Genomic DNA, 15,087 nt, shown 5'->3' with positions numbered 1-15,087 from the left:
CCTCTTCTTTTTAAGTCCTAAAGTCAGAAAGGGATCAAGTTCCTAGGGCAGCAGCAGTTAAGAGGACTCTTGGAGTCATACTCACTTGTATCAAATCCTGGTTGTATCTCCTACAGGCTGTGTGACTTTAGACAAGTTATTGAATCTCTCTGCCTGTTTTCTCACCTGTACAGTGGAGGATAGAACTACTTTGTGGGGTTGTTTAGAGGATTAAATAAATTATATATTTAAGGCAATAGTTCTCAACTAGGGGCAGTTTGCCATCCAGGGGACATTTATAATTTCTGGAGACATTTTTGTCACAAGTAGGTGCAAGTGGGAGGTTAGAGGCCTGGGATGTAGCTAAACCTCTTAAACACATATCCCACAACAGAATTATCAGGACTACAGTGTCAGTAGTGCTGAGGTCAAGAAATTCTGAATTTACTAAGGTACCTGTCACATAAGTGCTTAATAAATGTTAGATATTGTTATTGTGAAATACTAGAGGCCCGGTGTACGAATTAGTGCACCAGTGGGGTCCCTCGGCCTGGCCTGCGGGATCGGGCCAAAACCGGTTCTCTGACATCTCCCAAGGGCTCTCGGATTGCAAGAGGGTGCAGGCCAGGCCGAGGAACCCCACCAGTGCACTATCGGGGCTGGGGAGGGACTGCGGTAGGGCTCCAGGGCATGTTTGGCCCATCTCACTCAGTCCCAATTGGCTGGATCCCAACAGCAAGCTAACCTACCAGTTGGAGCGTCTGCCCCCTGGTGGTCAGTGCATGTCATAGCGAATGGTTGAGCAGCCTTAGCATATCATTAGCATATTAAGCTTGAATTGGTTGAATGGCTGTCTAGTCAACCAGATACTTAGCATATTAGGCTTTTATTATATAGGATTTATTTGTGGCCTAGAAAGAAAGTGAGAATGTGGTAACATTTCAACTAAAAAGAAGAGGTACTCTTACCTAACTGTACCTATAAAAATTATTTCTTGTTTAAAATTTTGGAATTATTTTCTTAATGATTTTTAAAAAACTTATTTTTTCCCATCACCATTTATCCTGCTTTCATGAAGTTTACAATCTAGCAAAGAACCTTAGGATGATAAAAGAAATCCTCATGTTTTTGCAAGTTGATTCTACAAACCATTTCCAGTGAGAAAAGTCAGCTTCCACCTTCATACATAAAAGAAAAATGTCATCATCTCTTGTATATCCAGGACTCATAGCACCCAAGAGTTTCAAGGCTGGGAAAGAAGTTTCTAGAAAGAAACTCAGATCTAGTTTTGGTCTCCAGAAATTTCATTTCCCTGATATCAGATGAATCCAGCTTCTATCTGGGATGAAGTTGAACTACAGGATCTATCAACTATCTAGCATCATCTCTGCCTTTATGGTCCTGTCAGCCTGTAACCATTCCTACTGAGAATGTCCAGATCTGCCGCAGATTAATAGAGGCTTTCAAATAACACTTCTGGGTTGGTCACAGGGTGCTGAAGAGCCAGGTCTTTCTTCTTCAATGCAGCCCATCTTTAACCAATCTATTGCCAACAGGAGAGAGAGAGCAATTTTGGAATTATTTAAATCGATACAGTGCCTGGTATATTGTTATTTTTGGAATGGAAGGATTATGTAGTGGGTTCTAATCCACATGCAGATTTCATTACTTCTTTTTCAGGATCTTGTTGAATAGTCAAAACCCTCATCTGAGAATGATTGAATCAAAAACAGGTGACTGAAGAATTACATTGTTTGCCCTCAGGTATGATGTCTAGACAATTAGTGATGTACCTCAAATAGATTTAATGTAATTAAGCTGGTCTGGGGCATGAATCCTCAGTGAGAGGAAGCCTCCTTAGCCCCTCCAAAGTCTGCACCACTCAGCTTTACTACACAAAGAAAAGTAATGGACCAAATCCAGGAATAATGATCCTTTATCACATAAGTACTTAGTAGTTCTCTAAAATAGTAGATGAAGTACAGCAACTGCCCATGTGTGCAGCCAGGGCTATAATAGTGTCCTCCCTTGCTACCTGATGCCTCACACTATTGTGTACCATAATTTTTTGCATTTCATGCCTTTAGCTATGAACAGAGACTTGGAGGTAATTAGACCAGAGGTTGATATTATTCAGCTTCAGTTCCTACCTTTTTGAAGGCTTCATCTGCTATAAAGTGTGACTGCCTATCATATGTGAATAGTTTAGATAATTTTGCATGTAATTTCAGTCTGCTGACACAAAATGCTTAGTAGAGCTCAAAGAAATCTTTTCTATCAAGATAGCAACATTTCACTCAAATTTGCCATTAAATGCCCTGAATACACAGTTAGTGTTCATTTTTTAGCAGTGACACATTCAAGAAGCACAGTATGAGAACTAGAAATTTGGTAGAGCAGAGAAAATTATAATCAATTCATTCATTTAACTGCATGTTGATGCACAGTAATCATGGGAATTTTAGAAGGCATTCAACTGTTTGAATAAATACTGGTGGCTTTGGCATGATGGAAAGAGCTTGGATTTTTAAAGCCAGGAAAGATCAGCTTGGGTTTTGGATAAATCATTCATTTCCTTGGTCTGTGAAGGAGTTGCGAGTCTGATTTAACCACAGTTTTCACACAAGTATTAATCTTTCAGCAAATACTAAGTACTGGCTATGAGCCAGGCATTGTATTGGATTTAGGAGATACAGATTTCTGGCCTGGACAACAGGTACTATCAGCATTGGTACAGCTAATCTGGAGATAGGAAATCCTGGGGGAGAAGTTAGGTCTATGGCGTGAGGAAGATCATGAGTTCAACTTTAGACATTTTGCCCTTGATGTGCTTATGAGTTATCCAAGTAGTAATATAAAGTAGGTGGTTGGATTTAGGTTAGAGATCAGAGTTACTACAAAGTGTAAACTGTAGGAGTCATCAGAATAAAGGTGGCCATTTAGTGAGTTAAAGGTCTTAGTTCTTATAGTATCCATGATGTGGTGAGGGAGAAACCATCTGGAAATGATTTAAAGAAAATATATATAAGGTGGTTATAACTATTGCAGTTCAACTGAAAGTTAATTTTTTAAAGTAACAATTCTCCACTATTCATGTGAAGCTCATTCCCTTCAGTGCATGAAGCAGCAGTAAGAGACCAACCTGGGCTAAGTGCCATGTACTATATGGTCTTACCACGAAAAACCAAGCCCACTTAGAGTTTTAGTTCTGTGAAGAATGTTAGATCCAAACACAATTTCATTACTTTTCAGCTGACTTTCATAGTACAGTTGACCTTTGAACAAAATGGGTTTAAATTGCACAGGTCCACTTATTTGTGGATTTTTTTCAATATATTGGAAAATTTCTGGAGATTTGCAACAATTTGAGGGGAAAAAACTTGCAGACAAACTGCACAGCCTAGAAATATTGAAAAAATTAAGGAAAAGTTAGATATGTCATAAATGTATAAAATATAGGTCTGCATTTTCTCTTCCTTATGGTTGTCTCAATAACATTTTCTTTAGCTTTATTGTAAAAATATCTAATACATATAACATAAAAATATGTTAATCTACTGTTTGTTATTGATAAGGCTTCCAGTCAACAGTAGGCTATTACTAGTTAAGTTTTGGGGAGTCAAAAGTTATGTGTGGATTTTCAACTGAATGGAGTGGGAGTAGGGAGTTGCTGTCTCCTAACCCCTGCATTGTTCAAAGATTAATTGTAATAGAGGCATTATTCTGACTCAGGTGTCTCTGGAATTTCTTAACTCTCTTTAGATTCACTTAATGCAGTGGTTCTCAACCTTTCTAATGCCGTGACCCTTTAATAGAGTTTCTCATGTTGTGGTGACCCCCAACCATAAAATTATTTTCGTTGCTACTTCATAACTGTAATTTTGCTACTGTTATGAATCATAATGTAAAAATCTGTGTTTTCCGATGGTCTTAGACTCTACAGATCTGTAAATTGTGTTGTATATTTCAGGTGTACAGTTCTATAATACATCATTGGTGTATTGTGTTGTATATCTGTATATTGTGTCAGGACCCACAGGTTGAGAACCGCTGCTGTAGAGCCTAAGACATCGGAAAACACAGATATTTACATTACGATTCATAACAGTAACAAAATTACAGTTACGAAGTAGCAACGAAAATAATTTTATGGTTGGGGGTCACCATAACATGAGGAACTGTATTAAAGGGTCGCGGCATTAGAAAGGTTGAGAACCACTGACTTAATGGGATTCATTCACTTGGCAATGAAGAGAGCCTCAGAGGAACTGAGATGCACTAACCTCATAAACATCCATGAGAAAGTATGCTAAAATAGAACTCCTGCTGTTTCTATATCAGTCTTTCTTTAATTAAAAAATGTTGACTACGTGTTAGTGCAAGTTTTGGCATATTTACTTCTAGTTGCTATATTGTTCTTATGATTTAAAGACAAATGTAATTGTCTTTTATACCGAGAAAGAAAAGACAGGTCTGGTGGGGTCCAGTGGCAATCATAGCAGCCTGTGAAATAGGATTGGTTGGAGAATTAAGATTGAAGTTTCACCAAAAATATTTAGAGTGAATAAAGTTTTTTAAAAAGTCATTTATATACAAGTAGTTGAAATGTGAAACTACATCAACATAATGAAAAACATCAAAAACTAATCCTCAAATATGTGTGGTCAATATGTATCTTTTAAAGAAATGCTTATCATGGTAATAAAACAGGAGGAAGAACAAAAGAAACTCTAAAGTGAGATAAGAGAGTCAAAAAAATTGAAGTATGGAATGAGGAGGACAGTGAAACAGATGCTAACATATAGAAATTTGAATCAAGATAGCACTGAAACAGAATGTTCCATTTATCTGTTGCTGAATAACAAACCACCCCACTCTTAATGGCCTAAAAACAACAATCATTTATATTTTGATCCATGAAACTGCAGTTTGGGCAGGGCGTGGCTCCAGACAACAACTTGACAATGGAATTGGAATCACGTGAAGGCTGGCTCTTGTCTGGAGGCTGATGCTGACTGGTGCCTCTCACCTGGAACACCAATGTGTGGTCTCCATGTGCTCTCTCCACTTCCTCCTGGTATGATGACTAGATTCAAAAAGCCAGCATCCCAAGAGAAACTGGCCATGTCTGCATGGCCATGTCTAATGTAGCACCAGAAGTTACATAGCATCACTTTTACTGCATTGTGTTTAAGGCAGTGATTGTGGCCTAGTTATATTGAAAGGGAAGGGAATTAGACCCACCTCTTTATAGAAGGAGTGTCAAAAATTTGCAAACATGAATTAAATTACCACACAGGATATATAGGCTGAAAATAATACTTTCATGTGAAATAGATGGAATATATTTCATGTCATTTCAAAATTTGGATTGTTGTGGTAGTGACCGCTGGTTGTCCTTCTACCCCACCAAGTATCTTTGCTTCCTTCCTTCTAAAGCTCAGGAGCTGTGGCTATAAGAAGGTCAATGTCATTGGAGCACAGGAAGCAAAAGCAACTGTGGTAGGAGATAGGATCAGAGAGGTAATGGGGGCCAGGCCATGTGTGGCCTTGCAGGAATTGAAAAACCTTGGTTCTTTTTTTGTTTTGTTTTTTTAGTAAATTACACTTTTATGTGAATTTATTGGGGTGACATTCATTAATAAAATTCTATAGGTTTCAGGTGTACAGTTCTATAATACATCATCTGTATATTGTGTTGTGTGTCCACCACCCCAAGTCAAGTCTCTCCATCACCATTTATCCCCCTTTTATTCTCTTCTACCACCCCCCATCTCCTTTTCTCTCTGGCAGTCACCATACTGTTGTCTGTGTCTATGAGGTATTTTTTTGTTGGTATGTTTGTTTTTTGCTCAATCTCTTCACCTTTTTCACCCAGCCCCACTTCCCCTTCCCCTCTGACTGCTGTCATTCTGTTTTCTATCTATGAGTCTGTTTCTATTTTGTTACTTTATTTTGTTCATTAGATTCCACCTATGAGTTAAATGATATGGTACTTGTCCTTCTCTGACTGGCTTATTTCAACTTAGCATTGTGATCTCCAAGTCCATCCATACTGTCGCAAAGGATAAGATTTTCTTTTTTGCAGCTGAGCAGTATTCCATTGTGTAAATATACCACAACTTTTTTATCTACTCATCTACAGATGGGCACTTGGGCTGCTTCCAAATCTTGGCTATCCTATCTAATAAAGAGGTAATATGCAAACTGACCATCACTCCAACACACAAGATGGCCACTCCTATGTGGACACAAGATGGCCAGCAGAGGGCAGTTGTGGGCGATCAGGCCAGCATGGGAGGGCAGTTGGGGGTGACCAGGCCTGCAAGGGAGGGCAGTTGGCGGGGACCAGGCCTGCAGGGGAGGGCAGTTGGGGGAACCAGGCCTGCAGGGGAGGGCAGTTGGGGACAACCAGGTCAGCAGGGGAGGGCAGTTAGGGGCAATCGGGCCAGCAGGGGAGCAGTTAGGCATTGATCAGCCTGGCAGGGGAGTGGTTAGGGAGTGATCAGGTTGGCAGGCAGAAGCGGTTAGGGGCAATCAGGCAGGCAGGCAGGCGAGCCAGCAGTCCTGGATTGTGAGAGGGATGTCCGACTGCCCATTTAGGCCCGATCCCAGTGAGTGCAGGCTGGGCTGAGGGACACTCCCCCCTCTGTACACAAATTTCATGCACCGGGCCTCTAGTTTTAAATAAAACTGCAATTAATATAGGGGTACATACATTCTTTCAAATCAGTGTTTTGGTTTCTTTGGAGATATTCCCAGAACTGAGGTAACGCCACTGCTTTCCACAGTGGCTGCACCAATCTGCATCCCCACCAACATTGCACTATGGTTCCCTTTTCTCCACATGCTTGCTAGCACTTGTTCGTTGATTTATTGATGGTAGCCATTCTTACAGGTATGAGGTGATATTGTGGTTTTAGTTTGCATTTCTCTAATGGTTAGTGACATTGAGCATCTTTTTATGTCTATTGGCCATCTGCCTGTTCTCTTTGGAGAAGTGTCTATTTAGGTCCTTTGATTGTTTTTTTGGTGTTGAGTTTTATAAGTTCTTTATAAAATTTTGATATTAACCCATATCAGAAGTATCATTGGTGAATATATTCCCTCATTCAGAGGGTTGTCTTTTCATTTTGTTGATGGTTTCCTTTGTGGTGCAAAAACTTTTTAGTTTGATGTAGTCTCGTTTTTTTATTTTCTTTTCCTTGCCTGAGGTGATATATCAGGAAAAAAAATATTTCTACGAGAAATGTCTGATATTTTAATGCCTTGGTTATAATTCTGTGTGAGATGGGGAGAATTTTGAGCATAGGAGCCACGTGATCTGGTTTTGATTGGATCTGTAATCTGGCTCACTGAGTGCTACACTGAGATAGGCGTTCGGGGTGATGAGGGTGAGGGAGGAAGGGTGATGAGAAGGCTACTAAAATAATCCAAATGAAAGATAATGGTGGTTCAGGTAAGGGTGTTAATAGTGGAGGTGGTAAGAAGTTGTTAGATTCAGGATATAATTTGAAAGAAATGTCTATATATACTAATTAATTGGATATTGACTGTGAAAGAAAGAGTCAAGGTAGACTCCAGTGTTTTTGACCTGAACATCTGGAAGAGTGGAGAGGAGAAAAGATCAGGGGTTCAGGTGTGGGCTTAGTAAATTGGAAATTACAAAATATCTAAGGAGGCAGTTAGATAGACAAAACTGAAGTTCAGGGTAGAACCCAGGCTGAAGATATCAGTGTGGGGTTGTCAGTATCTAAATGGAAGCATATAATGGAACAGTGTATATAAAGGAAATATGGTTGGCTCCTCTGGATTAGAAAATTCTTCCTATTCACTGACTGAGCTCCTGTCCCCAGGAGTTGCTGCTAAACCATAAGGAACCTTGGTCAATCTTTTCTATGGGAGGATGGGATTCACTTAAATACTAAAATTTCAAATACTAAATTTTTATTGCAAAAATTTCAACCAGTCCTTGAAATATTACAAATATTAAAAAGAAAAATGACAGGAAAGGACTGAGTGTGTCATAGATTTAGATATAACAATTTAATTATGCCCAGCCTGTACAAAATGGCCTCTAAATACTGAATTGACAGATAAAATATGCTATTTAAATTTCAAAACCCATTGTTTTAAAGCTTGTTTTAAAGCTGTTCTTAATACAAACATTTACTTTCCCTTTCAGAATAAATAAATAAGTTTATATGCTGAATTTTTCCATTTTATATATAAAGTTTCTTCTAAATAGATCTAAGTGTGTATTATTTGGTTATTAGTAACTAACTCTCCCACCTTCCCATCCCCCTCCCTGGGAACAGCTATTCAATTTTTGTTACATTTTTACCCTAATCCTGACACACCCACCACTAAATCACACTCAGTAGAGGACATGCTTGGAGTTTTGGCTCCAGATGTTGGATTACTTTGCACTGTCTTTAATTTTTGTTGTGAACAGTGGCAGTTATTAGCAGGAAAAATGTAGGAGGCAGAACAGAGTGCAATGGACAGCCCTGTATAATGATTAAAACCTTCAGTATGGTTCCATCATTATTGTACAGTAAATAAGAGCTGCCTGTGTAAGGAAGATGAGGACAAAAGTTAGATTGCTGGACACATATTGTCCTTTGAGATGGAAATTGTTTTTTCTTTTCCTCATAGTTCTCACTTTTAAAACTATATGATACACCCAAATACATAAAAAAAAAAAAACTCCTGGAAGATATCAAGGGAGAGATTGACAACAATACGATCATAGTAGGGGACTTCAATACACCATTGACATCACTGGATAAATCCTCTATACAAAAAATCAGCAAAGAAACAGCAATCCTAAATGACTCACTAGATCAGATGGACTTAATTGACATCTTCAGAACATTTCACCCCAAAGCTACAGATTATACGTTATTCTCAAGTGCACATTGGAATATTTTCAAAGATAGACCACATATTGGGTCACAAGCAAAATATCCAAATTTAAGAAGATTGAAATCATATCAAGCATCTTTTTAGACCACAATGGCATAATATTAGAAATAAACTACAATAAAAACAATAAAAAAAATTTACACACTTGGAAGCTGCATAGCATGCTATTAAACAATGATTGAGTTACCAAACAGATCAAAGAAGAAATTAAAAACATCCTGGAAACGAATGACAATGAAAACACAGCAATCCAAAATCTGTGGGACACAATGAAAGCAGTCCTGAGAGGGAAGTTTATAGCTCTACAGGCCTACCTCAAAAAAAAAAACAAGAAAAAATGGTAGTAAATCATCTAACTCTACAACTTAAAGAACTAGAAAGAGAGCAACAAGAAAAGCCCAGTGTAAACAGAAGGAAGGAAATAACAAAGATCAGAGCAGAAATAAATGACATAGAGACCAAAAAAACTATACAAAAGATCAATGAAACCAAGAGCTGGTTCTTTGAAAGGATAAACAAGATTGATGAACCTCTAGTCAGGCTCACCAAGAACCAAAGAGAGGACTCAAACAAAATCAGAAATGAAAGAGGCAAGATAACAACATACCTCACAGAAATACAAAGGATTGTTAAAAAATACTATGAACAACTCTATTTCAACAAACTGGACAACCTGGAGGAAATGGACATATTCCTAGAAAAATATAACCTTCTAAAACTCAATCAGGAAGAATCTAAACAACTCAATAGGCCAATAACTATGGAAGAAATTGAAGCAGTCATCAAAAAGCTTCCAGCAAACAAAAGCCCAGGGCCAGACGGCTTCACAGTAGAGTTTTACCAAACATTCAAGGAAGAACTAAAACCTATCCTCAGACTATTCCAAAAAATTCAAGAGGAAGGAACACTTCCAAGCTTCTTCTATGAAGCCAGCATCACCCTAATACCAAAACCAGATAAAGACAACACAATGAAAGAGAATTACAGGCCAATATCCCTCGATGAAATTCTAGCAAATCGGATCCAGCAGTACATCAGAAAGATCATACACCATGACCAAGTAAGATTTATCCCGGGGATGCAAGGATGGTACAGTATCAACAAATCAATAAATATGATACATCACATAAACAAATTGAAAGATAAAAATCACATAGTCATATCAATTGATGCAGAAAAAGCATTTGACAAAATCTAACAACCTTGATAAAAACTCTCAGCAAGTTGAGAATAGAAGGATCATACCTCAACATAATAAAAGCCATATATGACAAACCCACAGCCAACATCATACTTAATGGGCAAAAACTAAAACCATTTCCCCTAAGAACAGGAACAAGACAGGGATGCCCACTCTCACCACTGCTGTTTGACATAGTACTGAAAGTACTAGCCATTGCGATCAAATAAGAAGAAGAAATAAAAGGCATCCAAATTGGAAAAGAAGAAGTAAAACTGTCCTTATTCGCAAATGACATGACACTGTACATAGAAACCCTAAAGACTCCATCAAAAAAATTAGTAGACTTAATAAATGAATTCAGCAATGTAGCAGGATACAAAATTAACGCCAAAAAAATATATGGCATTTCTATACACCAATAGTAAACTTACAGAAAGAGAGACTGAAAAAAAAAAACCAACAATCCCATTTACCATTGTACAAAAAAATTAAGATACCCAGGAATAAACTTAACTAAGGAAGTAAAAGACCTGTACTGGGAAAACTACAGGACACTAAAAAAAGAGATAGAGGAAGACATAAACAGATGGAAGAACATACCATGTTCATGGATTGGTAGAATCAACATCATTAAAATGTCCATACTACCCAAAGCAATCTATAGATTCAATGTACTCCTCATTAAAATACCAACGGCATATTTCACAGACCTAGAAAGAATTCTCCAAAAATTCATCTGGAATAAAAAACGACCCCAAATAGCTGCAGCAATCCTGAGAAAGAAGAACAGAGTAGGTGGGATCTCAATACCAGATATCAAACTGTATTACAAAGCCACTGTTCTCAAAAATTTCTGGTACTGGCACAAGAACAGACATATGGAATAGAATAGAGAACCCAGAAATCGACCCAAACCATTATGCTCAATTAATATTTGACAAAGGAGGCAAGAACATACAATGGAGTCAAGACAGTCTCTTCAACTAGTGGTGCTGGAAAAATTAAACAGATACATGCAAAAAAATTGAAACTAGACCACCACCTTACACCATACACAAAAATAAACTAAAAATGGATACAGGACTTAAACATAAGACGGGAAACCATAAAAATACTGAAGGAATCCAGAGGCAGCAAAATCTCAGACATATGCCGAAGCAATTTCTTCACCGATACAGCTCCTAGAACAATGGAAACTAAATAGAAAAACAAATGGGACTGCATCAAAATAAAAAGCTTTTGTACAGCAAAAGAAACCATCAACAAAACAAGAATGCCCACTGTATGGGAGAACATATTTGCCAATGTTATCACTGATAAGGGTTTAATCTCCACCATTTACAGGGAACTCATACAACTTAACAAAAGGAAGATGAAGAACTCAATCAAAAAATGGGCAACTGACCTAAATAGATACTTTTCGAAAGAAACATAAGGAAGGCCAAGAGACATGAAAATATGCTCAAAGTCATCATCCGAGAGATCCAAATCAAAACGAAAATGCAGTACCATCTCACACCTATCAGAATGGCTATCATCAACAAATCAACAAACGACATGTGCTGGTGAGGATGTGGAGAAAAAGGAACCCTTGTGCGCTGCTGGTGGGAATGCAGACTGGTGCAGCCACTGTGGAGAACAGTATGGAGTTTCCTCAAAAAACTAAAAATGAAACTCCCATTTGACCCAGTAAACCCACTTCTAGGAATATATCCCAAGAAACTAGAAACACCAATCAGAAAGGATATATGCACCGCTATGTTCATAGCAGCACAATTTACAATAGCTAAGATTTGGAAACAGCCGGGTGCCCATCAGCAGATGAGTGGATTAAAAAACTGTGGTATATCTACACAATGGAATACTATGCTGTGGTAAAAAAAAAAAAAAGAATTCTTACCATTTGCAACAGCATGGATGGAACTGGAGAGCATTATGCTAAGCGAAATAAGCCATTCAGAGAAAGATAAATATCACATGATCTCACTCATTTATGGAATATAATGAACAACATAAACTGATGAACAAAAACCGACCCAGAGATAGAGAAGCATTGATCAGACCATCAAACCTCACAGGGAATGTAGGGGAGGGTGGGGGTAAGGGGGAGAGATCAACAAAGGACTTGTATGCATGCATAGAAGCCTAACCAATGGACACAGACACCAGGGAGGTGAGGGCATGAGTCGGAGGGTGGGGGGCAATCGGGCAATAAGGACACATATGTAATACCTTAATAAAGAAAAAACATTATTATAAAACACTATATGATAGTGATAATTATAACTACCACTTGTACCACTTGTACAATTGTCTACTACATAGTTCCTGCAGAATGCCTTTTAGGGAAGAAAAAAGTTTGATGGGTAGTTAGGAGCACAAGTTGAGGAGGAAGATGAGATCCTCAGAGTTCCTTGGAAGAATTAAGGCAGCAGAAAGATCACTAAACTCTTCTGTATAACAAAATAAGAATTTTTTTATTTATTCTGAGGATCAGGGCAAGAGCACCAAATGGCCTGTAAGCTGGGCTACTGTGTGGGTAGGTGGTATAGCCAAGCAGAAATTTTAACATTGCTTTACAATTCAAGATGTGACCATTTGTTAGAACCCTTAAATTTTGTGTAACAGTCTGTTACATGCAATAGCCATGCTTTCTGAGAGATCATCAAAAGAGGCTGTTTCCTACAAATGTGTTGACACTAGAGTAAATTTCTTTTAAATTTGTAAAATACCAAGTGGAAACCACAAAGTTAGCTGATGTAAGAAATTGGTTAGAAGTAAGCCATCCAAGCAAAAATTTACATGCTTTATTGTTTATAACTAAATTAACTTTTGAGCCCCCACTTCTGTTGATGGTAGAAACTAACAGGCCAATTCAATATTAACTCAGCCTCCTCTAGTTTGAACTTGGTCTCCTAGGATTCTTTTCCTCTCCCTCCACCCGTATTATTAGGCCCATGCATAGCTGGACTCTCTGTTATTCTTGAGCATATTGTGCAGGCACTGGAAAGCTGAGGACAGAAGCTAGCTGACATCGTCTGACCCAGTCTTTCTTTTCACTTGGTGAATTAATGCATCCTCTGCAGTGGGTGCAGAAGATCCTCACAGGCTGTGCCCATTCTCATAGGGCTGTCCACATGCCTCTTCTGCAGACATCCTTGTCCTTGAGTTTCTAATCTTGTACCTTGTAGGCTTCTGACCAACTAGCCAAGCCATTCACCACTGCCGCTAAGTCTGAGTGTAACCTTACACCTGAGTCTACTTCTCTCTCCACATAAAGTGATGACCACTCAAAACTGTCCACTGGGAGGATTTCATTCACCACCGTCTTTTACTTCCACTGAGTAGGGCTCTAGTGCAACAACAGTTTATTTTCAACTTGCAGCAACATACAGAGCTTACCCATCCATGAAACGAAACCAGCGTTTTTGTATTGCATCAGTTGATCCTGGGGAAACCCACCCTGAAGTCACAGGTACGACCTGAGGGAGAGACATTGGTGCAACAGTGGATCTGGGCCACTGCTCCTGTGCTTTCTTATGTTCTGGTCCTATTTGAGATTGATTTCTGATGTATCACTTCCATTTAAAAATGGATAGGTGTTTGTGAATTGGTGGGTCTGAGAGTACCCAGTTCATCACAATGGATAATTTTGGCCATGTGACACTTGGTGTCCCATGGTTAGATGCTTAGCTTCTACCAAGACAGTGTAGCATGCCAAGAGCTATTTGTTTCAGCAAAGGGAGACTTGGCTACACGGCTGCTATTGGAACTTGCCAGACAGCATCCTTCTCTCTCGTAGGTCTCTTATTACTATGGGATCTACTGGGTTGTACAGCCCACGAAATAGTGCTGCTTGTACCACAGCCTAGATCCACTACAGATTTCTTTCCTGCTCTGCTCCCCACTCAGAAATAGCAGCCCTTCATATCACTTATAAATGAGTAGGAAGAGTATATGTTGCCTCCAGAATCTGAAGAAGCCTATACGTAGCAATAGGAGATACACTTGCAATAATTTACCTTTGGAAGGGATGTCACATCATGTCCCAGACCACCAATCCCTGAAACTACACCAATGTGGAAGGCTTCTGAATTGTCATGAGGCTTATTTCCTATCCAGCACCTGGAGACATGTATTGTCATACCCAGGCATCCAGATTCCTTGCAAGTTCTTGCTTAATAGGCCCAATTAATAACCATGTTATCAAACAGTGGACCAATATGTTTTATGTAATATCCAGATGGTTCAGGTCCCTTTGGATATATTGCAACAGAACAGGAGAATTAGCATAACCCTGGAATTCTTATTAATTGTCCATTATATATAAATCAGAAATGCATGTGTTTCTCCTTCCTGATGGGTATTGAAAAAGTGCATTTGCTACATCAAAGCTGTGTATGAAGAAAGAGCATTTCAACCTTACAACAAGAAAGAGATTAGTCTACAAAAAAAATGACCTATCTCTTTAGCCCATCAGAAAGCTCAAGAGGCAGAGCAACCAAGTCGCTTGAGATCTTGGAAAGACCAGAACATGAGCAGTTGCTTAACCTGCATCAGAGGCTGGGTGTCAAATAAGCTGGTAAAAATAATACAGCTAGCCGAAACCGGTTTGGCTCAGTGGATAGAGCGTTGGCCTGCGGACTGAAGGGTCCCAGGTTCGATTCCGGTCAAGGGCATGTACCTTGGTTGCGGGCACAGCCCCAGTGGGGGTTGTGCAGGAGGCAGCTGATCGATGTTTCTCTATCATCGATGTTTCTAGCTCTCTATCCCTCTCTCTTCCTCTCTGTGAAAAATCAATAAAAATATATTTAAAAGAAAAAAAAAATAATACAGCTAACAGTTTTAACAAATTGCTGAAGATTGAGCTTGGGCTGTTATGAGAGTATAGAATTCCTGGGAGATCCAGACACAAGGTGAATGTCCATGCATTCACGTGTTCTTATCCAGGTGTTCACAAGAAAAATTGAGGCCAGGCAAGAGATTGAAGAAATCCA

At 38.9% G+C, this 15,087-nt stretch overlaps 1 protein-coding gene across 1 annotated transcript in view; it reads left to right on the top strand.

Annotated features, from left to right (window-relative positions):
* Nucleotides 1–15,087, top strand: part of ORC5 (origin recognition complex subunit 5) — a 245,706-nt gene that overhangs the window by 69,891 nt on the left and 160,728 nt on the right. The window lies entirely within an intron of this gene.

The sequence above is a fragment of the Cnephaeus nilssonii genome, assembly GCF_951640355.1.
Source record: "Cnephaeus nilssonii genome assembly, chromosome: 12".
Taxonomy (NCBI): domain Eukaryota; kingdom Metazoa; phylum Chordata; class Mammalia; order Chiroptera; family Vespertilionidae; genus Cnephaeus; species Cnephaeus nilssonii.
This window is presented reverse-complemented; position numbering and strand designations above follow the sequence as displayed.